This window comes from Myxine glutinosa, chromosome 5 (genome assembly GCF_964187855.1).
Source record: "Myxine glutinosa chromosome 5, kmMyxGlut1.1, whole genome shotgun sequence".
Lineage (NCBI taxonomy): Eukaryota > Metazoa > Chordata > Myxini > Myxiniformes > Myxinidae > Myxine > Myxine glutinosa.
In genome coordinates this window covers 126040253-126065458 of record NC_136265.1, presented here as the reverse complement: position 1 = coordinate 126065458, position 25206 = coordinate 126040253, and the positions used below count along the sequence as shown (strand labels likewise).

The following is a 25206-nucleotide window of genomic DNA, read 5'->3' as shown; positions in this document are numbered from 1 at the left end:
TGTCTTCCGCAAACGGGTTTCCAAGTTTTTCAAAGGAACTGATTGCATTATTGAGATCTGATGCAAAGGATTTCTGGACACTAGGCAATTGTTCGTGGTGGCGGACATCAGTTTGCCTCTGTCTTTGAAACTGGTCCTCAAACTCATTCAGGATTCTGGCTATTTCTGCACCAGCTACCATCCACCGGCGAAGAGCCCCTTCATTCTCAATAATTCCAATGACTCCACCATCACCTTTCACATAAGCGTTCTGCTGTTCGTGTATCTGATCGTGTGCCATAGCAGAGAACTTGTGTGATGACTTCTGAGTGACAAAGTTCCCCTTGACAAATTCACGATGGATATCCATGGAATCGTTTGAAAGTTCCTGAAGGTCTGTTACATGCACTGTCAACCATCTGGCGTAATGGTAATGGTCCATGGCAAACATCCACGGAATGATCGCCGTGAGAGTCTCCACATAGAGCGTGTAGTTGGCTTCCCGTTGTGATCTTATGAATGCCAAGAGAAGACACTCCAACTGCAGGACTTTATTCCAGTAGCAAAACTGGGGGTACTTTGTAGCCATCTTCTTGCTCCAAAGATCAAATGATTGTAAATCTTCAGTTTCACATGTTTTCCGGTAGTCATCGTATGCCTTTCGCTGCAGAGCGTACAACGCTGCTACTGTGACTTGGTGTGCCCATTGTGACCTCGATATTTGCGAACCTTTGTGAAGACTATCTGCTCTTCCCTCTGTTGTTACACCAGCACTGGTCATTACACTTGCCCAGCCACTCCCCTCCAGGAAGCTGCCGATCGCTTTCAACAAGGCCATCTCTACATGAAGTCCTCCCATCATCACAACAAACTTGTCTTCACCATATATACCTGGCCAAGTCCATTGAATCTTCTTTGCAATTGCATAGAGTGGTTGATCAACGGTCAGAACTGGAACTTGTCCGGGGTTTACTAGTTCTGTCGCCTGCTTGATTAAATTCATTCCATGCTTCACCAATGCCAATGTGTGAGCACTCTTGCGGAACAGAGGTAGCAGTCCTGTAATTGCAGGAGGCCGAGGAACTTCAACCTGCAGATTTGCCATGTATGCTGACCAGGAGATATTATCTTCACTCTCAAGACCTTCCTTCTCCTGCAGACTTTGTACAAACGAAAGCCACTGACTTTCTTTGTCCTGTATTCCAGAGGACACACTTGGAGTGGATGGACCTTTTGGTTTTCTTGGAATGGGATTATTAGTTGGAAATGTTTCAGGAGGCACATCACTGTAAGATGCAGGAAGGGCGGCTATGGTTTTGGAGCGCTGTTTGTTCTCATTCTCAGTGACATTCTCATGATTTCGAATGCTGCCACTTTTGTCATGTGAAACATGTTGTGTCAGTGATAACGCGGTTCCATGAAATGAACTTTGTGCTGATGCTGATGATGGGTTGTGATCTATGTTGTCTAGGTTGCCTGTTGTGAATATTCCACTTCGCAATTTTGTTGGACACACAACGCCGTCATGTTTGTATATTTCTATGACTCTGTTGGCCTCATCTGTGGATACCTCCAGTATGCGATCATAGGAAACACACAAACCATGTTGAAAAAGAACGTCAACGAGATCCCGTTTCCTTGTTTTGCTATGAATGAGAAGACCCAGGTAAAGTGGCAGTGATGTTTCACGTTTCAAATTGTGACGTACTGCTGTAGTTTCCAACCTTCCTCGTTTCATAGTGTTGAATGTTACAAGTTGAGTTAAGGATTGCACAGAGACGCCTCCCTTGTTGTTTGCGTTTTGTTTTTGTATGTTTGTACCAGCAAGAATCATTTCCATCAACGCTGCCAATGATGGTGGTGAGTTGTTATATGATTCGTTAACTAGGGATCCATTGAATTGGTATTGCTTTTGCAAAATATCTTTGCGCACAATCTGGGCAGCTCTCATGAGAATGACCGCGTCGTTGTCAGAGCTTTGTCTACAAGCATGCAATAAAGCTTCACCAATGTCCTCTTTGAATGACAGTGCCACTTCATGGTTGCTCTTATGTGCCTCAAGTTGCGGAAGGTGTCTGAGAAGCTTGTCCTTAAGGTGAGTTGAATTAATCCTCTTTGAGATATCACCTCCCAGTTGTGCCAGACGTTCTGTATAAAGCTTTGTGAAATCGGCTAACTTGAAAGTGTAACTGTCATCTGTACACTTCATTTGTTCCAAATAGGCTATCAATTCGGCCAAAGCTACTGATTCTGGTGGCATATTTTCACTTGAACTGGCTTCCTCATTCTTTCTTACAAATGATCTGTATCGAGTGTGGAGAACAGTCATGCACTTCTTGTGATAAACAGCATCTGATGCCGTCATATCACCTACAGACAATCTAGCCAGGAGTTTTGTATCCCTCAATTCTGTTGCCATCAATCGAACATTGGAATCTACATTTTTTGTTGCCGCTCTGTGGACTATTTCTTCATTACTGATAATGCTATCACAAAAGAAACATGTGCTAGCAGTACTCTGTTCAACGGATGGAGATTTGAAACTTGTTCTGAGTCTTTTCTTAACAGGCGAGTAAGTTTCTTCACCAAGTTTAAGGTCTGAACTTTGCTTTCTTTCCCTTGATTCAGCCCTGGCCACACGAGAGCTGCTGCACTGCACATAACAGTTTTTGTGCCATTTGGCAGCATGCGCAGCTAGGGTTTCTGCAATACCGCAACCATCATCTAGTCGGGAAATGTTTATCCCGCAAGGCAAGGCACCTAAATCATTCAATGCCTTGAGATTTTGAGCAAGATTCTCGTAGACGTCTAGACACGACTGATTGCTGCCCTTACGTGCATCTCTTAGTGGTTCATTTTCAGAACGTTTCTGGCAAAGAGCGCAAATGTTCCAGTCTGTTGGCATTGGAATTGTTGACGATGTTTTCTTTGATTTCGACATTGGATCTGAAAGAGAAAAAACATTAAAAAAATTAATTATTGGAATGTCATGTGAATGTTCAGTTCCGGCAGAAAGTGTTAAATTTCACATACAGGGGTATTTTGGGGCGCTGAATTTCCCAAATTTCTACTGCCTTCGACAAAATTACAAACCCATCAGTAGATTTGAGATGCAACAATTTTCCAGTTATCATAATAATGCTCAAATGATTTAACATTATGACATTACCGTACACTGTGCTATTAAAGCAATGAAAACATCGATGTTTGTCTTGGCGGCCATATTGGAATTTAAAATGGCGGCCATGCCGTTTGTCAGACATTTCAAATTATTGCATTATTGAACTCAGCATGTCAACATACCCTTGTGTACCAAATTTCAGCACCACAGGTCATTTAGAACCCAAGATAGGGAATTTCAACATTTTGTCTTGGCGGCCATATTGGAATTCAAGATGGCGGCCGGTCCATTGGTTAGATCTCTTGGATCCGCCAATTTTTGAAATCAGCGCCCCAAAATACCCCTGTATGCGAAATTTCACACTTTCTGCCGGAAATGAACATCTTTTTCACATATCTGCCCCACTACGACATTCCCTCACTAACCAGGATATAAATACCGTTGCCAACGATACTAACGAGTCTCATTATGTAAATGAGCCGAAATATATAATTATTACCTCTCATCTGGAAGTTTCCGAGAGTGAAACTTCCAGTGAAATTACTACCAGTTCCGAGCTGGGAAACGTTTTTCCGCTTGTCCCCCGTTTAAATACCGAGCAGATCGAGGAGTCAATAAACGTTCCCACTTTACAAACGGGGCCGGTAAATCTGAGTTTGCTGAGATCTCAAACCCAAGCTCCAATCCCAGATACAAAAAATATCCACCAAAGTGTTAGCGAGTGCTCACGGGAACACCTTGGGAAACTTGTGAAGGTGCCTCCAGACAAGATCGTGGGGGCAGCAGGTAATACCCCAGAACCTGACGACATGTTATCTGACGTGTCTGAGTCCGAGGATGACATTGAGGCAACCGAGCTGTCACCATCGGTGACAGGTCACTCACAGGTATCCCCTCAACTCATTTTTACCTTCCTTAATGAAACGTATCGTCACCGTAACATCGTAATTAAAGACTATTTCCCTGACTTGGCAGCATTCATTTGCACCGCAAAGTCAATAATTAATCAAAGCACATGAGGATTTTGACCTGACGAGATCTCAATTCCACAGATTAAGAAAGTTTGTTGCTCGAGCAGGTACGGAGTGTTCCCAAGCACAGGTCGATTTCATTAACACGGAATGAAAAACATTTTCTTTGCGACCTTAAATATGAATGGTGGGGGTGCAAGTCACCTCCGTCAGGCCCAAGTTAAAAACTTGTTTGATCGTAAAAAGGCAAATGTTCTTTTACGACAAGAGACCCACATCACACCTAACGTGGAACATGACTGGTGCCAAACCTTTAAAGGACAATGCTATTTTCGCAATCTGTCAGCCTCATCTGCTGGGGTTGGTTTTTTTCTAAAGCCAGGTCTAGCTTTCGAGTCTTGCTATTTTCATGAAGTCATAAAAGGCCGGCTTATTTCCCTTCAGCTCGTACATCAAAACTTCCGCTGCACCATTTGCAATGTGTACGCACCCAGTGAGAGCAGGGATCGAAAGGCCTTTTTCACCTCCATGATAAATCACCTGAAATCAGTTGATCTCGACCAATGTGTGTGCATCGGTGGTGACTTTAATTGCACCTTTGACCCTTCGAAGGGCAGAAATTCTGCAGAACCTCACCCCGAGTCCCATGCGGATCTATCCCGTTTCTTTATGACGGTCGGTCTACTTGATGTTTGGCGATTGCATCACCCCAACGTAGCCCAGTATACCTGGTGTCGATGTGCCAATTGTCGGGTGTCGTCGGCAAGACTCGACCGCTGGTACATTAATGTACCCTTTAGGAACGTCGCGGTCTCTTCAGGTTGTTTTCCGTCATTGTTTTCAGACCACCATATGGTAACCTTAGATCTTTCTTTTCCTCGACCCACAAGCAGGAATAGTTACTGGAAGTTTAACGTTAAACTTTTAGAAGATAGTTTATTTACAGATTCCTTTCGTGATTTCTGGGCTGAAATGAGCGCAAAAATCTTCTTTCTCCTCAATTAGTCTTTGGTGGGACAACCTAAAGGTCCAAATTCGAGTATTTTGCCAACAATTTAATTCGCACTGTACCAATGTAAAACCTATCACGATGGCTTGCTTAGAAGCAGATATCTTAAGGTTAGAGGGCAAGCTGGCCAATGAGAGAAACGCAGTGAACTATCGGTTGCTACTCGAAGAAGGCCCAATTAAGGGATTTGATCCATGAAAAAGCAGCGGGCACACTGGTTAGGCTAAGAATACAGAATATCAAGGTTTCAGATACCCCAACTAAGTCTTTCTTTCATCTAGAAACTGTAGATAAATCAACACGACTTGTATCTTCAGTTTTGGACCCAGGGGGGAACATCCTTACTAATCCAAGTGATATAAGATTAAATGTAATCGTTTTCTTTTCTGATCTTTTCAAAGCCAAAACTGTTTCTTATGACATTATGAATGTTTTGACCTCTCATCTTCCTTCTGTGACTGAGGCCCAACGTCTAGAACTGAATGCTCCAATTACCCTTCCAGAGTTAACCAGTGCACTTGCTGAGATGGAGTCGGGGAAGGAAAGCCCCTGGCATCGATGGCCTACCTACCGAATTCTTTTTGGCATTCTGGGACATTTTGGGCCCAGAGCTGCTCAACGTTCTGGATGCGTCTCTTTTATCCAGAGAATTACCGCTCAGTTTTAGAAGAGCAGTACTCTGCCTGCTACCAAAGACCGGCGATCTCCGACACCTGTCAAACTGGCGTCCGATCTCTTTGTTGTGCACGGATTACAAACTGTTTTCCAAGGTCCTTGCGAACCGGTTTAAAACAGTTATTGGTGATCTGGTGTCACCTGATCAAAGTTGCAGCATCCCTGGCAGATCCATCTTCGACAACATATTCCTAATCAGAGATTTGTTGACCGGTAAATGTGTCAAAGAGGATTTTGGATTGGTGTTTCTTGACCTTGCAAAGGCCTTTGATAGCATTGATCATAAGTTTTTGTGTCAGGTGTTACAAGCTTGCGGGCTCGGTACTAATTTTAGAGCCTACATAGCTTTGTTATATGCAAACATCTCCAGCTTGATCAAAGTTAACAACGAATTTTGCCCACCCATAAAGGTTCAGAGAGGGGTAAGGCAAGGTTGTCCACTTTCAGGTCTATTATTTGCCCTCACCTTGGAACCTCTCTTAATCGCCCTCAGAAAAGATATCCCTGGACTTGTTCTTTCTCCAAGACACCCACCTTTGACCCTGTCTGCATATGCCGACGACCTATGTGTCATCATAAAAAGAAAATGCGACAGTGACGCCTTGGCAAAGTGTTTGTTGGACTTCAACCTTGCCTCATCATTAAGATGCAATTGGGGGAAAAGCAAGGCTCTATGGTTCCCTTTTCCCAACAATGACCTACCTGTGCCACAGTTATTACAACCGCCCCCTCTTCCTGCAGAGCTAGTGTGGGCAAACGATGGCATCAAGTATTTGGGCGTTTTTCTCGGCCCTCCTCAGTATGTCCAGAACAATTGGGAGAGGATCACTGACAAGGTGGATAAGCGTTTGAGCCGATGGAAAAGAGCTCTACCCCACCTTTCCTATAAAGGTCGTGTGCTTATTGTTAACAACCTCGTCACTACCCTTTTGTGGCACCGATTCATCTGCCTGCAACTACCGGAGGTTTTGCTTCAAGTGATTCAGAGCAAACTGGTGGATTTTTTTGGGGGAGGTTACCACTGGGGAGGCTGGAAATCCATCCAGCGCCATATGTTGTCCCTCTGCCGAGGGTGGTCATGGTCTCGTTGACGTGAAATGCCGCCTGTTGGCCTTCCGCCCCCGCTCCATTCAATGTTTGCTTTATGCAGAACATTCACCAGGCAAGCCCTTGGCGTGCTCTATTCTTCGACGCACTGGGAGGCCCGATTACGGTCAGGAACTGTTTTTGACCAACCTACAACACGTTGATGCATCTCTGCTTCCAGTCTTTCATCAGAGCCTTTTGAACACCTGGCAAAGCGTTTCGAAAAGTAGTCAAACAGACTTGTATGGCACTAACATGTTTGCACACGAGCCTTTATTTTTTAATCCACTTTTCCCCGATATCCCGAGGAGTCGCGATTTCTGCCAACATTTTATAGTGGCCAACATTTTAAACATTTTAAAAGTCTGCCATCTCCGGCATGACTTTGGATACGGTTGGAAACCTGTGAACGAGCTGGTGGACCTAACAGGTGTTCGGTCCAAGAGGTTAATCAGGAACGTACTAAGAGCGGTGATCCGAAGAGGCCACCAGCTAGGCCTACATTGGACTCAGGATGCAGAGGTTGAGCCCATAGTACCAGAATTAATTGTGTCTTTTACCCCCAAATGATCTGCCACCCATGAGTACAGGGTCAAATATTATTTTGAAGTAGATGTAATTCCCCCGGAATTCCAGTTGTTGTAAATTTACTACACGACAAAAACTTTTGTATATTTCTCCCACTTTTATGCTTAGAAATGAATTGACACTTTTTAGAGCCACACACTAAACGTATTTATTCCCTTTTGATAAACTCTATTATTTTTACCTTTAACATATGATATATTTTCAGTATTAGTTTTCTTTTTACACTTAACACAATAACTCATTTATTTATGAGAAAAATTCAAAGCGTGTTGAAAACCTTTTTGGTTTCCAACATATACATTTCTATCTTGATTTTTAAAACATAAATAATCCTTAGGAATGCCTCCACTCTCTCTTCCATTTATTTAGGGAAAAAAAAAAACATTTATGTAAAACTTTCCTCCCTCTCCATTTTCTCCCTCTCTTCCCTCTCTCTTTTATCCCTTGCCTCCTTCTCCTTTTTCTCACTCTCCTCCTCCTTTTTCTCACTCTCCTCCTTCTCTCTTTTCTCCCTCTCTTCCTTCACCCTTGCCTCATTTTCTTCTTCAACTCCTTCCTCGTCCCTTAATACCCTTGAACCATCTCCCCATAGAATATCAAACATATATTCATCTGGATTTCTTGATATTCCTGCATCCAAAATAATTTTTTTTACAACAGGAAACCAATAAAATTTATTCTGAATTTCTAAAAGAGCGTTGTATTTTATCCGCTTTAAAACCTTTTCATTATTTAACATTTTAATTAAATCTACATTTGTAGGTTTATTAACATCAGTATAAAACCAGTTTTTTTTTTTTTTAAACTCCCATTCTTATGTTGTAGAACATATTTATTAAAATCCCAAATACCCTTTTCTTGTAGGTATGCTTGGATGAATGAATATGAATGAATGATCGTTTTAAGGCCATTTTCCCCGCTAGAGCAGGGGTTGCGGGCCCCATGACAATCATGGTTCCCTGTTTGAGGCAATGTTTTTATGGCCGGATGCCCTTCCTGACGCCAACCCTTGGTCACGCTCTTACGATGCACAGGGATACGGTGTACCTATTCTAAATCGAGGTACACACCGTGATCATTCATCCCAGCAAGCTGGTACTCAATTTGCCGACCTCGGAAGGATGACAGGCTGAGTCAACCCCCCTGGTGTTAATTCAGCAATCAACCAGGATTCAGAACCCAGGATCCTAAGATCCCAAGCCGGCACCCTAACCGCTAAGCCAACAACTTGGATACAGAAATTATAATTTTCTTGAAGTCTTCTTGCTGTCATTTATGTATCAGAAATATATGAGAGATTAATATGATGACAAGTAATACCTCCCCATCTTCCTATTGTTAAATCAGTTTGTATTCCCCGGCTTACTACAAAAAAATCCTGTTCCGCCATTCCGCTGTTTGAAATGTTTGATAAACACCATTCTGTAAGAACTTTATTACTTCAAGGAGGTGGAGGAAGACCATAACTATCAAAATAAAAAAAATTCTGACTATCATAAATACAAACCCAATGAGAACCATTCCCATTATTATCTTTTAAATTCATAATAATATTCTTTGTATTTTTAGACAACTTTGTTAATTCATCTCTCATACAAATAACCACATTATCAATTTTTAGTTTGTTACAATATTTGGGGAGTTCAATATTTGATGTTGTATTCTTTCCAAATTGTTTAAACCATTTGTCTTTTTATTTATGAGAAAGCTATAATCCATTACCCCTTTTAGTTAGTTTTACACCTGCCTGTGCGATAGAAGAAAGCACATCTCCAACTAACAATCTCACTTTATCAGGTAGGCTTTCAAGTTTTTCAGCAAAATCTACAATTACACAACTTCCACCACTAATTACACGACTTGTTTGAAGAGACACAACTCCCCTCTAAAGAAGACTTCTACAACAAGTTGAATAAAACTCATACAACTGATAAAGATTATACTCAAGCACAAAATGTTTGGAAGAAGTTTAATATAAAGAATCTCGGTGAATATCATGATTTGTATCTTAACACTGATGTGCTCTTATTGGCTAATGTGTTTGGGGCTTTCAGAGAAGTTTGTCATAACAAGGATTCATATGGATCAGACGCTGCTCATTATTATACAGCTCCAGGGTTGGCTTGGAGTGCTATGCTAAAAATGAGAAAACAGGATTTGGATTTAATCAGTGATGTAGATATGCTTTTGATGATAGAGAAGGCTAAAGAGGAGAAATAGCTCAAGTATGTTCAAAGAGATCTTCCTGGTTATGATGCAACAAAAGATAGTTCTTACTTGATGTATTATGATACTAACAATTTGTATGGATGGGCTATGTCTCAGGCTTTACCTTATTAAAAAAAAAAAAAAACACCTTTAGAGGCCATTTTTTCCCGCAGAGCGGGGGTTGGACTTTTTTGGGCACCTTGGTCCCCTTTTTGAAGCAATGTTTTATGGCCGGATGCCCTTCCTGCTGCCAACCCTGTTCGTCGCCTCTTGCGACACACAGGGAATTACAAGTGAACTGGTACTCAATTTGCCGACCTCAGAAGGATGACAGGCTGAGTCAACCCCCCTGGTGTTAATTCAGCGATCCACCAGGATTACGAACCCAGGATCCTAGGATCCCAAGCCGGCACCCAAACCGCTAAGCCAACACCAGGTTTATTTACCTTATGGAAAACTTAAATGTGTAAAAGAAAATAATTATAAAAATGTTCTACAAGATATTGTTATATCAAGTCAAAGTGAATTGGATAAATCAAAGAACCACTTTTAGAGGCCATTTTGCCCCGCAGAGCAGGGGAAATATATTTTTCCCAAAATAAATATATATTCCCAAAATATATTTTTGCATTCAAGTGTCAAAAGCGCTAATTAAAATACAACATTAAATCACCAAAAAAGCGAGTTAGCTTCACACCAGCATACCTATCAGGCTACCACTACCCACTGCTTGTATCATAACTCATTAAACGCTATTGATATGTGAGAAATAATGCTTCGTCCATATTTGGAATAATAGGTAACAAGAAGCACAAATGTGCCAAAACATTCCAGCCAAAATTCCAATTAAAATTACTACATTTGTATTCCATTGTCCAACCAGAATGGGTTTGGAATGTATGAATATAATAACAAAAATTCCTTTTATGCCGAGAGGCACATAGGGATTCCGAAGCCGTTTCATCGGCTAAGGAGTACAATCCTGGACAGGTCGCACTCATTTTGCTGACCTTGGAAGGATGACAGACTGAGTCAACCCACCTGGTGCTCAAACTCAAGGTCCTAATATCTTAAGACAGCCACCTTAACCATTAATAGTCAGGGCCCTTAGGGATATTTTGGGGCCGTTTGGTTCAAGTTCTTCCAAAAGCACCAAATTTGGCCCAGATGTTGCCCATGCCATACTCTTTCGATTTTTGACGGGCGCCAAGGCGGGCGCCCCCCCCCCCCAGGGGGCCCCATATTGGCGAAATACTAAATGGCCGCCACCCGGATTAGAGGAAAATCAGTTAAATAACCAAAAGGGTTGGAATCATGTATGATACCACTTTTCAGGGGTTTTCGAGGTCGAGGAATCCAATTATGATGTTATTTTGATGATTCGAGGTCAAGGTCAACCCTCAAGGTCATCTTAAAGGTCATTTTTGAGTCAAACATGTCGGTTTTTGAGTTTTTTGTCAAGATTTACGCGAGGTTCACCATTTTATGTTTCTGGGTTGGGTAATCGAACTCTGACCTTATTTTTGACAATTAGAGGTAATATTTACATGTCTATTTCCTAATTTTCAGGCATATGCAGTTCATCAGTCGAATTACAAAGGTACGGATTTTGATGTTTTATGAACTGTATGCCATATCCTTGTGTTTAATTTTTGTGCGATCATGATCCGGGTTCATGTATACATGATTGTATACATGTCATAAATATGACGTCATAGGTCATGTGACCTGGCGGCCATATTGGATTTTATGAAAACCTTAAAAATGGATCCCTGCCTTCATTTTTCGATCGATTCATTTTGAACTTTGACCACTTATTGTACGCCATGTGATTGGATGCATATCCTAATTATGACGTCATAGGTCAGGTGACATGGCGGGATGGACCGGTATGGTCCCCGGATCATACCGCCCTTGGCGCCCGTCAAAAATCGAAAGAGTATGGCATGGGCAACATCTGCGCCAAATTTGATGCTTTTGGAAGAATTTGAACCAAAATATCCCTAAGGCCCTGACTATAAGCGAACACCAGACCTAATGTATACATACAGATTCAATATTATATAAATTATGTATTTTCCCCACGTGTATGATGCAAAGCGAGGTTAACCAATTGGTGCATTCGCTCTGCCTGTCTGACACACGTCAGTCGATGATTGAGGAACTACTTAATTTCAACATAATTTTACATTTTAAACACTCTTGTAGAACACGAATCGGAACACAAACCTGCAGTTTAGCAGTGCACTCGTGGTATAGCAATTGCTTTAGTTTGTCAGTCAAGCAAAATGGAAAATCATTCCAAACAAGACACATGCTGCTTTTAAGGACGTCAAAAAAGACACAAACAACAGGCACGAAGACAAAATGTAACTTGTTGTTGCTTTTGTTCCTGTTGTTGTATGGCCACGGATCGTTCTCTTGAACAAGGCCACGACACAGAGACAGCCAATTTATTTCTCAGGTGTGACCCAGAGATCCCTCACGTTCCGGATGGTATAACCCCGCCTTCACGAAGTCGGGACCACAACAGGGTTAGAGAGAGAAAGAGAGACAGAGAGACAGAGACAGAGAGGCAAAGGGCCGGCCCGTGCTGACCTGACGAAACTGGGCAGCAGGGAAGAATGGGGAAGATTTGGGGCCCGACTTGCGTTGGGGGGTGCAGCCACCACGAAGAGGCATCCCCAATAGTTGTAGAATATGATTGTTGTCTGGTTGAGCAGCTCATCTACTACAAACAAATTCACGTTGAAATAGTTTGCAAGTCAAACAGTAATGGCCATTTCAGATAAGGAGGGCAACGATGATGATGACTAAACATTAAGTTCACTCGGAAATAGCAAATTATTGTTGGGGGAATGACTCCTATAGGTTAAATATGATTAGTATAGTACAGTTATTTCCTAAAAGAGAATGTTTAGCATAAGCGTAAAATAATTAAATGCAATATCAGACATGCGTTGCTATTGTGTTCAGAAAGGCACCCTGGACCTTCCATAATGTCTGCGTCTAGAATTATCAACCCATTTGCACCCATTTATTTAATGTTTTAATGTCTTTGTCCTCTGTTATCTGTGTAAATGTTTCTATCTAAAGTGCTCACTAGACCTTGCAGTGCTAGTTTGGCAGGAAAATAAATAACCGCCGTCAAACAGCACCTATCTATATGTATATACTGGCGCTGTCCGGCTGGGTGAGCTTTTTCATGGGGGGGGGGGGGGGGGGGGGGGGGGGGAGGGGGTTCACGACGTATTGGGCATTGAAAAGCTATGGAGTTATTGGTCTCATGGTGGTTACCTTTTGCCTGTGGGCCGGCGGCACACTGTCTGACCCCACATCCCAATACACACTTCATAGTGGCCCTTGGTGGTCAAAAACCCTCAGGAAGCTCGAGGTGAATGTCGGTAGAGCTGGTGGGAATGCTCATATGCTCATGGTGAATGGCATTACAGTTGGTTGTGTTGCCGTTAGAGCTAGTGGAGTTGATGTTGAGCTCATGGGAATGCTGAATCACCCCACCCACCATGCCGATTGATGACCAATGGCCAGTGAAAGCATAGGGGCGGGGCTCATAAAAGACGATCATGTCTGAAGTAATAAAAGCAGGTGTGCCAGAGAAAGAAGATAAGTTTTGCCTTGTCCTTAGTACTGCTGGCTGCATCAAAGCTTGCGGGAGAAAACGACTATGCCACGCCTCGCCGAACGAGCTGCGTCTGTTTCTCTCTCCTCGACCAGTGGCACAAAACGAACGTCTCCCAGCCGGAACTGGCCCTCCCAGCTGGGACTGGAACATCTTGCCAGATTCTGCCTCGAGTTTGCATAACATTCTTCATTGTCTTGTGAATCTCCCATGTCTATCTCATGTGGCATGTGTTACGTGGTCCCCTCGGTGAATACCTGGTCTCGGTGGCCCCGGACCGTGAGAGGAACTTCGCCAGAAAGCTGTATTATATATGCGCTTTCGCCACGCAATCCAAATGAATTCCACCCAAGAGACAACTGATGTTCAAGGATATATTTCAAAGGTAATGATACCATACAATTTCAATGATACAACCACGGAGATTTTCCCCGAGCAATCAACAATAAACAACCATCAACAATTCCCAATCCACAATCAATTCCCTATGATTAAGATGGCCATCTTATATATGTGTGTCCCCGTGGGTACTCACGACCCCCTTTTGGTCTCGGTCCCGCACAATGTCTCTGGGCCCCTCCTGACCAAGATGATGGTCGGCGTCGCCGCACTCGGGCGGTTGAACGAACCCCGGGTGGACGTGTTTCCACCGGGCAGGTATCGTACCAGGCACCCCGGCTGCAGCCCCTCGTGGCCACGTGAAGCGGGTACGGGAAAGCAAGCCAAAAGCCCCACGCCGCTTGCAAGGCGTGTTAGGCCCCAACGGGCGACCCGTACGCGTCTTTTTAGACGGTGTCGCGAACGGCGCCAAACGCTGGGTCGGTGCACGGCCACACGACAGTTTGACGTCCACCGGGCAGGTATCCGTCCCGGTAACTCCTCTCGCCAGACAGGCTCGGGAACGCCGCTTTTCCTCACGGCTCAATCAATCCCACCTTTCGTCGGAGCGGGGCGAGGAAGAAGAATACTCGTCCTTTTTCCTCGTGTCTTTTTCTCTTCCGTTTCCGGTCACTTCCGTTTCCGGCCACTATTTCAGAAGGGCTCCTGACCCTCCAACCACAACAACCCTTAATATACTACACACGGATAAGCAAAGACCTGAATGGTAATTCACATACATTCACATAAATATGTAACACTCCCCCCCCTTCAAGAAAGAAAGTTTGAACCCAGCGAAAACTTTCTTTGCCGGCCAATTTGGAGAAACAAACCAGATAACTCAACCCCCCCCCCCCCCCCCCCCCCCAGATTAACTCAATCTGGACAAAGCGTCCGCCACGACATTGTCCCGGCCCCATACATGTTCAATTTCCAAGTTGAACCCCTGCAAAGCCAAACTCCATCTCATCAACCTCTGATTTTTATTTTTCATTCTTTGAATGAAGGTTAAGGGGTTGTGATCCGTAAAGACCTTTATGGGAAAGGACGTGATTCCTAAATACACCTCATAATGTTGAAGCCCTAGCAGGAGAGCCAGGGTCTCTTTCTCCACGGTGGCATAATTTGCCTGATGTTTATTGAACTTTTTGGAGTAGTAGCACACGGGGTGGTCCACCCCATCCTCATCTTCCTGTAACAAGACCGCTCCAGCCCCCACATCGCTTGCATCTACGGCCAACTTGAAAGGTGCCTGAAAGTCCGGAGCGGTTAGGACCGGAGAGCTCATTAGTATCGCTTTGACATGGGCAAAGGCCGCCTGACATTTGCCATCCCAAACGAATGGGGTCTCCTTTCTCAACAAACTCGTTAAAGGGGCTACCACATCCGAAAAATTCTTACAGAACCGCCGGTACCACCCCGCCATACCTAAGAATCTCATCAGCTCTTTCTTCCCCTTTGGGACTTGGAAGCGATCGATAGCTTCTACCTTGGCGGTCACTGGTTGTACTTGACCCTGCCCTACTACATGGCCGAGGAACACTACCTGTGCTCTTACAAATTCACTCTTGGCTAAGTTGATGGTCAGACCTGCCTCGGACATCGTCTGAAAAAATGCATGGATTTGCTTAATGTGGTCTTCCATGGTCATGGTGTGGATGATTACATCATCCAGATATGCCTCCACCCCCTCCAGGTCTGCAATGAGCCTATTAATCAGTCGTTGAAATGTAGCCGGCCCGTTCTTCAACCCAAAAGGGAGGACCTTGTACTGATATAACCCATTCGGAGTGACCAAAGCTGAGATTTCTTTGGCTCTATCGGTAAGAGGGATCTGCCAATACCCTTTCAGCAAGTCAAATTTGGTAACAAATTTAGCTGGGCCTATTCGATCAATACAGTCGTCAATCCTCGGGAGCGGATAGGAGTCGGTCTTGGTCACTGCATTCACCCGTTTTAAATCTGTACAACACCGGAAGCTGCCATCGGGTTTCGGAACCAACACACATGGGGAGCTCCATTCACTGTTGCTTGGTTCGATGATGTCATTGTCCAACATATATTGCATCTCCTTCCAAAGGTACTCCATCTTCACCGGGTTCATCCGATAGGGGTGTTGTTTCACTGGAGTGGCCTCCCCCACCTCGATATCATGATATACTAAGTCCGTACGACCAGGTACATCTGTGAACAAATGTTTAAATTCGAACATTAGGCTGGACAGTTGTCCTTGCTGTTCCCTTGTTAAATGACCTAACTTCTCATCCAAATGATTCAACACTTCGGTGTTCGTCAATTTGGGGCAGGCCTGGTCATCCAAGTTATCAAACTTCACACCGGCGTTTCCGTCCATTGTCACCGGTACGACCGGTGAGACAGGAACTACGTCTTCCACCGGTTCCCTCTCATGATATTTCTTCAGTCGGTTGACATGACACAACTGTCGCTTTTTTCGTCGGTCGGGAGTGGTCACCACGTAGTCTGTCTCATTCACCCTCTCCTCCACTGCATAAGGACCGAAATATCTAGCCTGGAGGGGCTGACCTGGAACGGGCAGCAATACTAACACCCGGTCCTGAGGACTGAAATTCCTTATCTGCGAGGTCTTGTCATGTCTCTCCTTCATTTTCCCCTGGGCCCTTCTCAAGTTCCGTCGTGCCATCTCACACGCCTTTGCCAATCGGTTTTTTACTGTGGACACATACTCCACCATCGGTGTCCGGGACTCCTGTAGTAACCACTGTTCTTTCACCAATTTCAACGGTCCCCGCACTGCGTGTCCAAACACCAGTTCAAACGGACTGAATCCCAAGGAATCCTGCACGGACTCCCTCGCCGCAAACAACAATAGGGGTATCCCTTCATCCCAATCCTTGGCACATTCAAAACAATACGTTCGGATCATATTCTTTAAAGTCTGGTGAAACCTTTCCAGGGCCCCTTGGCTCTCGGGATGGTAGGCGCTGGATCTTACTTGTTCCACCCCCAACAGGTGTACCACTTGCTGGAACAGTGTGGACATGAAATTGGACCCCTGATCCGATTGGATGATCTTAGGTAGACCAACCCAAGTGAAAAATTTAATCAAGGCCTTTGCAATAACTGCCGCCGTTATTTTCCTCAGAGGCACTGCCTCGGGGAACCTGGTGGACGCGCACATGATGGTCAGTAAGTATTGATGTCCAGCTTTGGTTTTGGGTAAAGGGCCCACACAGTCCACAATGACTCGGCTGAATGGCTCTTCAAAAGCTGGAATTGGCTTTAACGGGGCGGGTGGGATTTTTTGATTCGGCTTTCCCACCAGCTGACAAGAATGGCAGGACTTGCAGAACTCCGCCACATCCCGTCGCAGTCCCGGCCAGAAAAAATGTACCAATATCCTGTCACAGGTCTTGTTCACTCCCAGGTGCCCGGCCCAAGGGGTCTCATGTGCCAAACTCAAGATCTCCTTCCGGTACAGCGGTGGCACCACAATCTGATAGTGAACTTTCCACTCATCGTCTGCGGGCACCTCCGGGGGCCTCCATTTCCTCATTAGGGTTTCCCCCTTCATGAAATACCCCACAGGTATCTTCGTAGCCTCTTCTTCCGTAACGGCTTTCTCAATTAACCTCTGGATCTCCGAGTCTTCGTGTTGTTCTTCCACTAGTCTCCTTCGGACCAGCGCGGTTTGCTCCACTTCGTTCTCCGCGGTCTCCGACGGACACTCCACGTCCCCTTGCGTTCCAGACGCTACCATTTCTCGAAATTCCTGGGAATCCCTCCCCTGGTTATTTCCCTTTTCCGAGTTGTCTTCCCGTACCTCTAAGGGTTCCAACTCCCCCTCTCTTTCTTCCTCCTTCTCTTCCGCGTGCTTTCTACCCATAGCCCGAGTCACTGCACAGGATGGAAAGATACCCGGAATCTCCATCTCTAACCGAGTGGTGTTATTTTCCTTACTGGGCTTGTCCACCATTATTGGATTACCCGAAACTCGCCCCCCGGCCAAATCATTCCCGATAATAAAAGAGATTCCCTCCACAGGAAGGGTGGCTTGTAAGCCTACGGTGACCGGCCCGGATACCAACTCAGAACTCAACTGGATGACATGAAGCGGAGCTTTAACATAGCCCCCGACCCCCCTGTAAAAGCACACTAACCCCAGTTGCCGTCTTCTCCGACAATGGCAAAATGCCCTCCAGTATCAACGATTGGTGGGCTCCTGTGTCCCTCAATACCCTAACTGGCTTCTGGTTACTCGGGTCGCCATCCAGCGACACGAACCCCTCTGAAATGAAATGTTTGTAGCCCTCCTGAACAAGGTTCTCCCGGGACGCCGTACCTTTGACAGGGGAATCTTCCCCCAGCTCTGCTCTCCAAGAATGATTTCTCACACTTGCCAGTGCATTCGGAGTCGCACTAGACTGATTCCGTTCCGGGTTCTCCCTTTTCCGGAGGTAACATTGGGACATCAAGTGTCCAGTTTTATGGCAAAAAGCACAAGTAGGCCCGGGGGAGAACCTCGGGGTCGGCCTTGAGCCCCCCGAAAAATAAGTTTGTCTTGGGCCCGTAGCCCTCGGATTTCTAACCGTTGGGGTATCATAGTTGTCCCCATAATCATCTCGAGGCCGCCGCCATGTAAGGTCGTTCTCCGCACCGGGTGTTCCATAACTCCCCTGCTGAAGTCTAGGCGAGGAGTTAGGTTTGTGGACCCCTATTCGGTGGGTTAAGGCATAATCATCTGCCATGGTGGCTGCGTCCCACAACTTTGGTACTTTCTTTTCCTGCAGGTACACTTTGATGTCCTCGTGGACACACTGCTGGAATTCCTCCACCAGGATCAAGTCCCGCAATGTTTCGAAGTCTTTCCCGACTCCTTTTGACTCACACCACCGATCAAACATGTTTTCTTTCACTCTGGCAAACTCCACATGGGTCTCACTCTCCCTCTTCCTGGCATTCCTGAATTTTTGCCTGTAAGCTTCCGGAACCAACTCATAGGCTTTGAGGATGTGCGTCTTCAGTACCTCATAATCTGCACATTGGTCCATTGGTAGCGCCGAATAAATTTCCTGAGCTTTCCCCACCAGCACACTTTGCACGAGTATGGTCCAGGCCTCCTCCGGCCAGTTTAATTGTCGAGCCACTTTCTCAAAGTGTGGAAAAAATTTCGCGACTTCCTTTTCACTGAACGGTGGAACCAGCCTCACATGTCTGCCCACATCCCAGGTTTTCTGGTTAGGTGTCGACCCCGTCAGCAAGGGTGGTGCCTCTCCCCGTTCTCTCATTAACTCCAGCTCCTTGAATTTGATTTCTTGCTGAAGCTCCATGTCACGTTCCTTTAATTCCCTTTCCGCTTTTCTCTCCTCTGCTTCGAGGTCCCTTGCAGCTCTCCTCTCCTCTGCTTTTCTCCCTTCTAACCTTTCCTGGAGTTCTCGTTCCACTCTCCTTTCCTCTGCTTGTTTCTCTTCTCTCCTCGCTTCTGCTTTCCTTTCTTCTTCTTTTAACCTTTCCTGGAGTTCTCGTTCCACTCTCCTTTCCTCTGCTTGTTTCTCTTCTCTCCTCGCTTCTGCTTTCCTTTCTTCTTCTTTTAACCTTTCCTGGAGTTCTCGTTCCACTCTCCTTTCCTCTGCTTGCTTCTCTTCTCTCCTCTCTTCTGCTTTCCTTTCTTCTTCTGCTCTTTCCTTTTCTGCTTTCCTTTCTTCTTCTTTAATCCGTTCCTGGCTCCGTAATTGCAACTCCAGTTTCCGGAGCTCAACATCTTCTGGTTCTTCGGGTAGCCACTCCCAGGCTAACTCGTCCCATGTTCCTAATCCCACCATAGATTGTATCACCGTGGCCTGCAACTCTGCCTTCCTCAAATTAGTTCGGACCTCCAAGTTAAAATGTTTGGCCAATTTCAAGAGGTCCGACTTTAGCAACGCTCGGAACTGTGCCTCACTCGGGGTTACCACAAAGTTCTGTGCCACAAACGCCATGGTGCCTATCGTTAACACCTGTTAACCTTCACCCAAGACTTTACCCCAATTTCTCAAATTTTTTTTTACCAATTAATAATTAATTAATAAATTTTAATTAATAAAAAATTATTATTTTATTATGTTATACAATTTTAAATCCCGGACGTAGACCCAATTGCGAAACCGCAAATCGTAATTTGGACGAGCCCCCAATTCTGTTACGTGGTCCCCTCGGTGAATACCTGGTCTCGGTGGCCCCGGACCGTGAGAGGAACTTCGCCAGAAAGCTGTATTATATATGCGCTTTCGCCACGCAATCCATATGAATTCCACCCAAGAGACAACTAATGTTCAAGGATATATTTCAAAGGTAATGATACCATACAATTTCAATGATACAACCACGGAGATTTTCCCCGAGCAATCAACAATAAACAACCATCAACAATTCCCAATCCACAATCAATTCCCTATGATTAAGATGGCCATCTTATATATGTGTGTCCCCGTGGGTACTCACGACCCCCTTTTGGTCTCGGTCCCGCACAATGTCTCTGGGCCCCTCCTGACCAAGATGATGGTCGGCGTCGCCGCACTCGGGCGGTTGAACGAACCCCGGGTGGACGTGTTTCCACCGGGCAGGTATCGTACCAGGCACCCCGGCTGCAGCCCCTCGTGGCCACGCGAAGCGGGTACGGGAAAGCAAGCCAAAAGCCCCACGCCGCTTGCAAGGCGTGTTAGGCCCCAACGGGCGACCCGTACGCGTCTTTTTAGACGGTGTCGCGAACGGCGCCAAACGCTGGGTCGGTGCACGGCCACACGACAGTTTGACGTCCACCGGGCAGGTATCCGTCCCGGTAACTCCTCTCGCCAGACAGGCTCGGGAATGCCGCTTTTCCTCACGGCTCAATCAATCCCACCTTTCGTCGGAGCGGGGCGAGGAAGAAGAATACTCGTCCTTTTTCCTCGTGTCTTTTTCTCTTCCGTTTCCGGTCACTTCCGTTTCCGGCCACTATTTCAGAAGGGCTCCTGACCCTCCAACCACAACAACCCTTAATATACTACACACGGATAAGCAAAGACCTGAATGGTAATTCACATACATTCACATAAATATGTAACACATGTCTGATGGGTCCAGATAAGTAAAATAATTAAGAATCTCCCGATTATTTGTTGGCATCGAGGGCACGTATCAGTGGGGGTTAAGTGGTTATTTGCATTGTTTGTTCCATAATTTATTTTGTGCATTGCTTTCATGCAGCGGAATGGCTATGCCATTTGCTTGTTAATAAATATACCTGGTCTCGGGTTAAATTCAGCTTGTTCTGGCTGTTTCTTTGGTGGTTTAGGCTGTGTATTTTCTTCAAACGTGTGCATTTCCATGAATTGAGAGCAATTTCACGAACAGGTAAAAACCAATGATAAGATGGCAGGATTAAAGCGGTGAATGAGGGGTGTTCAAAAACGTTTTTCAGAGCATGACACGAAGACATGCCAAGGTTATTTAATCTTTATAGTATGCAAATCAGAATTATATATACTAGTGGGGTCACCCATGGGAATCCCACGGGCATGGAGGTGTATCGTTGCGATTGGTGCAGCCGTTTTTGTGGTACCCGGGACATTCGGGACAATAACGTTAGGCGGGAGTCCAAACCTGAAAATGCTGGAGACCAAAGCTGAAATTGGAAAAACAATATAGCCTATTTTACTCCAGGGGGTCCCAGGATTACCCACCCAAAATTTCGTTGCGATCGGTTCAGCCGATTTTGTGGTACCTGGGAACGGACGGACGGACAGACAGACGGATGGACATTTGGTAAATTATAGTAAGATATATTGTTTCAATATGTATATATAGTATGAAATATAGGTTGTGGGTGGTGATTCATTTCAGCCTAAAGGGGTAGTGACTGAGCGCGGAAGAGAAATGGAGACGTGTGAAGTGTGTGTGTGTGTGTGTGTGTGTGTGTGCATGCATGCGTGCGTGCGTGTGTGTGTGTGTGTGTGTGTGTGTTGCAGGAGTGGGTGTGTGTGTTGCAGGAGTGGGTGTAGTTTTGCATGAATGTGTTTTTGTTTGAATGGTGTATGTTGTATGTGGGTGGTGGTCAGTTATATATATATATTTTTTGGTGTGTGAGTGAGTGGATGAGGGGCTGTGGATTCTGGGAATGGAGGCGGTTTTGTTGTTGAGGTCTGTGTTCTCACTGGCTGGGGGTGGGGGCATGTATGCATCCGGGTGTAGCTGCTGCATGTGGAGGCGTATGTGCCCCTGCTGGCCCACCTTAGCTGACCGTATCGAGGTTGAAGGGCCGAAATGGGACGATGCTGAGGACCTCGACTGAGGACCCGGTCAGTGAGGCACACTTGTGACCAGGTGTGTTTTGAAATTATGTATGTATATATTGTTGCGGATATGAGGACTGTATATTTTTTTGATTGTGTAAATTATTATTATTGTTTATTCTGCGCCCCCTGCCTCCGGAGCTGTGTAAAGGTGAAAGGGCATCCCATAATTAGTCCACAAGCATACACGTCAGCCAATAATAGAATACCCCTGTTTGATAGTTATATCTTATTCTGTGTTTTAGAGTAAGGCTGTGTCTCCCATTAATTGAAGTACTCCATTGCACCAGTGAAAGAGAATAGATCCCCTTTCATTCCCATCCCCAAAATCTCCATTTCCTATCACATCCCCTTTCGTCATTGCCGAGCCTCGATTGCCAATTACCTCCCCTCCAAAACCACCATTGAACAAGTGCTCGGGTCGGGGAAGAGGGGCGTGCCCGCCCGTCGTCATCAAGGGCGGAGCCAGAGGGTCGCATGACCAACCAGGGCCGAGGTGAGCACACCGATGGGCGTGTCCTGAAGGCCGGCGGCTTGATCGCTGGAGGCGCTATAAAGGCGCGCGCGCAAGAAGCGAGGAGGGAGTCAGTGGAGTCGGTGGTGAGGTGGTCAGTGGTCAGTTGGTTGCGTTGGTTGCGGTGAGGAGTCGGTGGTGGTGGTCAGTTGGTTGCGTTGGTTGCGGTGAGGAGTCAGTGGTGAGGAGTGAGTGGACCAAGAAAGAGTGGAGGGTTTGGACCAGACGCGTCAGACGAGGCCTGGCAAAGCACGCGACGTCCACAGCAGCCACAACAGCAGCTTGGGGCCTGAACGGCGGTTTTGAGCAGGGCCGCGAAGGAACGGCGGCTGCTAAACGCGCCGGTTGTGCTGCAGGACCCCCTTGGACTTTCCTCTCCCTCCAGCCATCCACCTCCTGCCTTTCCACCCTTCTTGTGTACGTGAGTTTGTTTTGTTTGTTCTGTCCCTGGGTTAATTAAGTCTGTATAAGCTAGTATTTGCACTGTGTCACCTGCGTCTTATGTGTTGTAAATAAACGTGACTGCTTTCTTTTTGCTTGTGTGTACAATAAATCCAATTACTCTTCTGTCCGTCTTCTCATTTTATTCCTTTTCCTCTTTGCATTTCGTCGTTTTAGTCTTTTCCCAGATTGGGCAGCTGCGGTGCGATACGGCCAAAGTTCTGGGTGAATCGGGTGAGTCGGGGATCCTGTAACGGTCGCGGTTGGACCATCCGCTCGGCCCATCATAACATCTAAACCGCGATCAGTAACAATATATATATATATATTTCTAATCATGTTTACTTGTAGATCATGGTAATGTTTAAAAGTTTTGGCGTTGCTGTAGGGACTATAATATCTCGTTCCGAGATCAATTTTAATGCAAGTTGCTTCTGGAATTATCTGCTGACTTCAGGCAATTCTGGTTGCCCCCATTGTTTCACTAATCCAGTTCACCAAATATCGGAAACCATGCCCATTTGTTTTCACCCTAAAAGGACAAACATTTCCGGCTGTAATGGGATCAGACGGTGTTGAAAACGTCGAGCGAAGAAAATTAGTGAAGTTTCATCATGAATGTTCAGACTGAAATGGAGGAGGAAAAACTTTCATCAAAAGGAGTGTTTTGTTCAAATTGTGAAAGGAATTCGACTTTGTCACAGTCATAATAGGCTGGTGATGAAACTCCATTTCCTAATAGTGTGTGCTCTTGTGAAACGATCGTGGGTTTGATGTGAAAGCCTAAAGGACAAAGTTTACAAAACCCTCCCCTCGGGAATTTCGTGGCGTGTTTGCCAAAGTTGCCTTGTTTGGTGAACACCGAACTGCATATGTAAGGCTGGGTGGAGTGGAGACCTCACCAGGTGGTATGAACCAGGTGCTCCCAGTCACGCGTTTTCTGTACCTGCCGCACTAGTTCCCATCTGGTCGATGCACTGTCATGGACAAAACGGATCACAAGATCTCAAAATCATGTATGTACTGATACCCAAAATGGACATTTTGAAATAAACATGTGGAATCATTTGGGTTCCCTTCTATAATTATTATCTGTATATATTATACAAGCACGGGTTCTGTAAAATAATTATTATAATATGTACATTAAACAATTAAAAATTATATACAATAATTATAATATAGAACATTAAACAAATAAAAATTCCATATAATAATTATAATAAACAGCATTACACAAATAAGACTTCCATACAATAATTATTACATGAATATGTACATCAACCAAATAAAACTTCCATCCAATAATGATTACATGAATATGTATATTCAACAAATAAAAATTCCATACAATAATTATAATATAGTGATATTTGTATGGAATTTTGGCTTCACAAAATTTTATCGTTAAACAAATAAACGTTAAACGTTAAACATTAAAAACGTCAAACAAATAAAAATTATATACAATAATTATAATATAGAACATTAAACAAATAAATTTTTCATATAATAATTACAATAAACAGCATTACACAAATAAAAATTCCATACAATAATTATTATGTGAATATATACATGAAACAAATAAAACTTCCATACAATAATTAATTATTACATGAATATGTATATTAAACAAATAAAACTTCCATACAATAATTAGTACATGAATATGAACATTAACCAAATAAAAATTCCATGCAATAATTAGTACATGAATATGTATATTAAACAAATAAAACTTCCATACAATAATTAGTACATGAATATGTACATTAACCAAATAAAACTTCCATACAATAATTAGGACATGAATATGTACATTAACCAAATAAAAATTCCATGCAATAATTAGTACATGAATATGTACATTAAACAAATAAAACTTCCATACAATAATTAGTACATGAATATGTACATTAACCAAATAAAAATTCCATGCAATAATTGTTATGTGAATATGTATATTAAACAAATAAAAATTCCATCCAAAAATTATTATAAGAATATGTAAATTAAACAAATAAAAATTCCATCCCAAAATTATAAGAATATGTACATTAAACAAATAAAAATTCCATCCAAAAATTATTATAAGAATATGTAAATTAAACAAATAAAAATTCCATCCCAAAATTATTATAAGAATATGTACATTAAACAAATAAAAATTCCATCCAAAAATTATTATAAGAATATGTACATTAAACAAATAAAAATTCCATCCCAAAATTATTATAAGAATATGTACATTAAACAAATAAAAATTCCATCCCAAAATTATTATAAGAATATGTACATTAAACAA

At 44.1% G+C, this 25206-nt stretch overlaps 1 protein-coding gene across 1 annotated transcript in view; it reads right to left on the bottom strand.

Annotated features, from left to right (window-relative positions):
- Positions 1-23811, bottom strand: part of LOC137427134 (protein-glutamine gamma-glutamyltransferase K) — a 62055-nt gene extending 38244 nt beyond the window's left edge. The window contains exon 1 of the mRNA XM_068116329.2: positions 23801-23811. The gene's annotated coding sequence lies outside the window, so the exon portion shown is untranslated. The remainder of the gene's footprint in view (positions 1-23800) is intronic.
- Positions 23812-25206: the final 1395 nt, after the last annotated feature.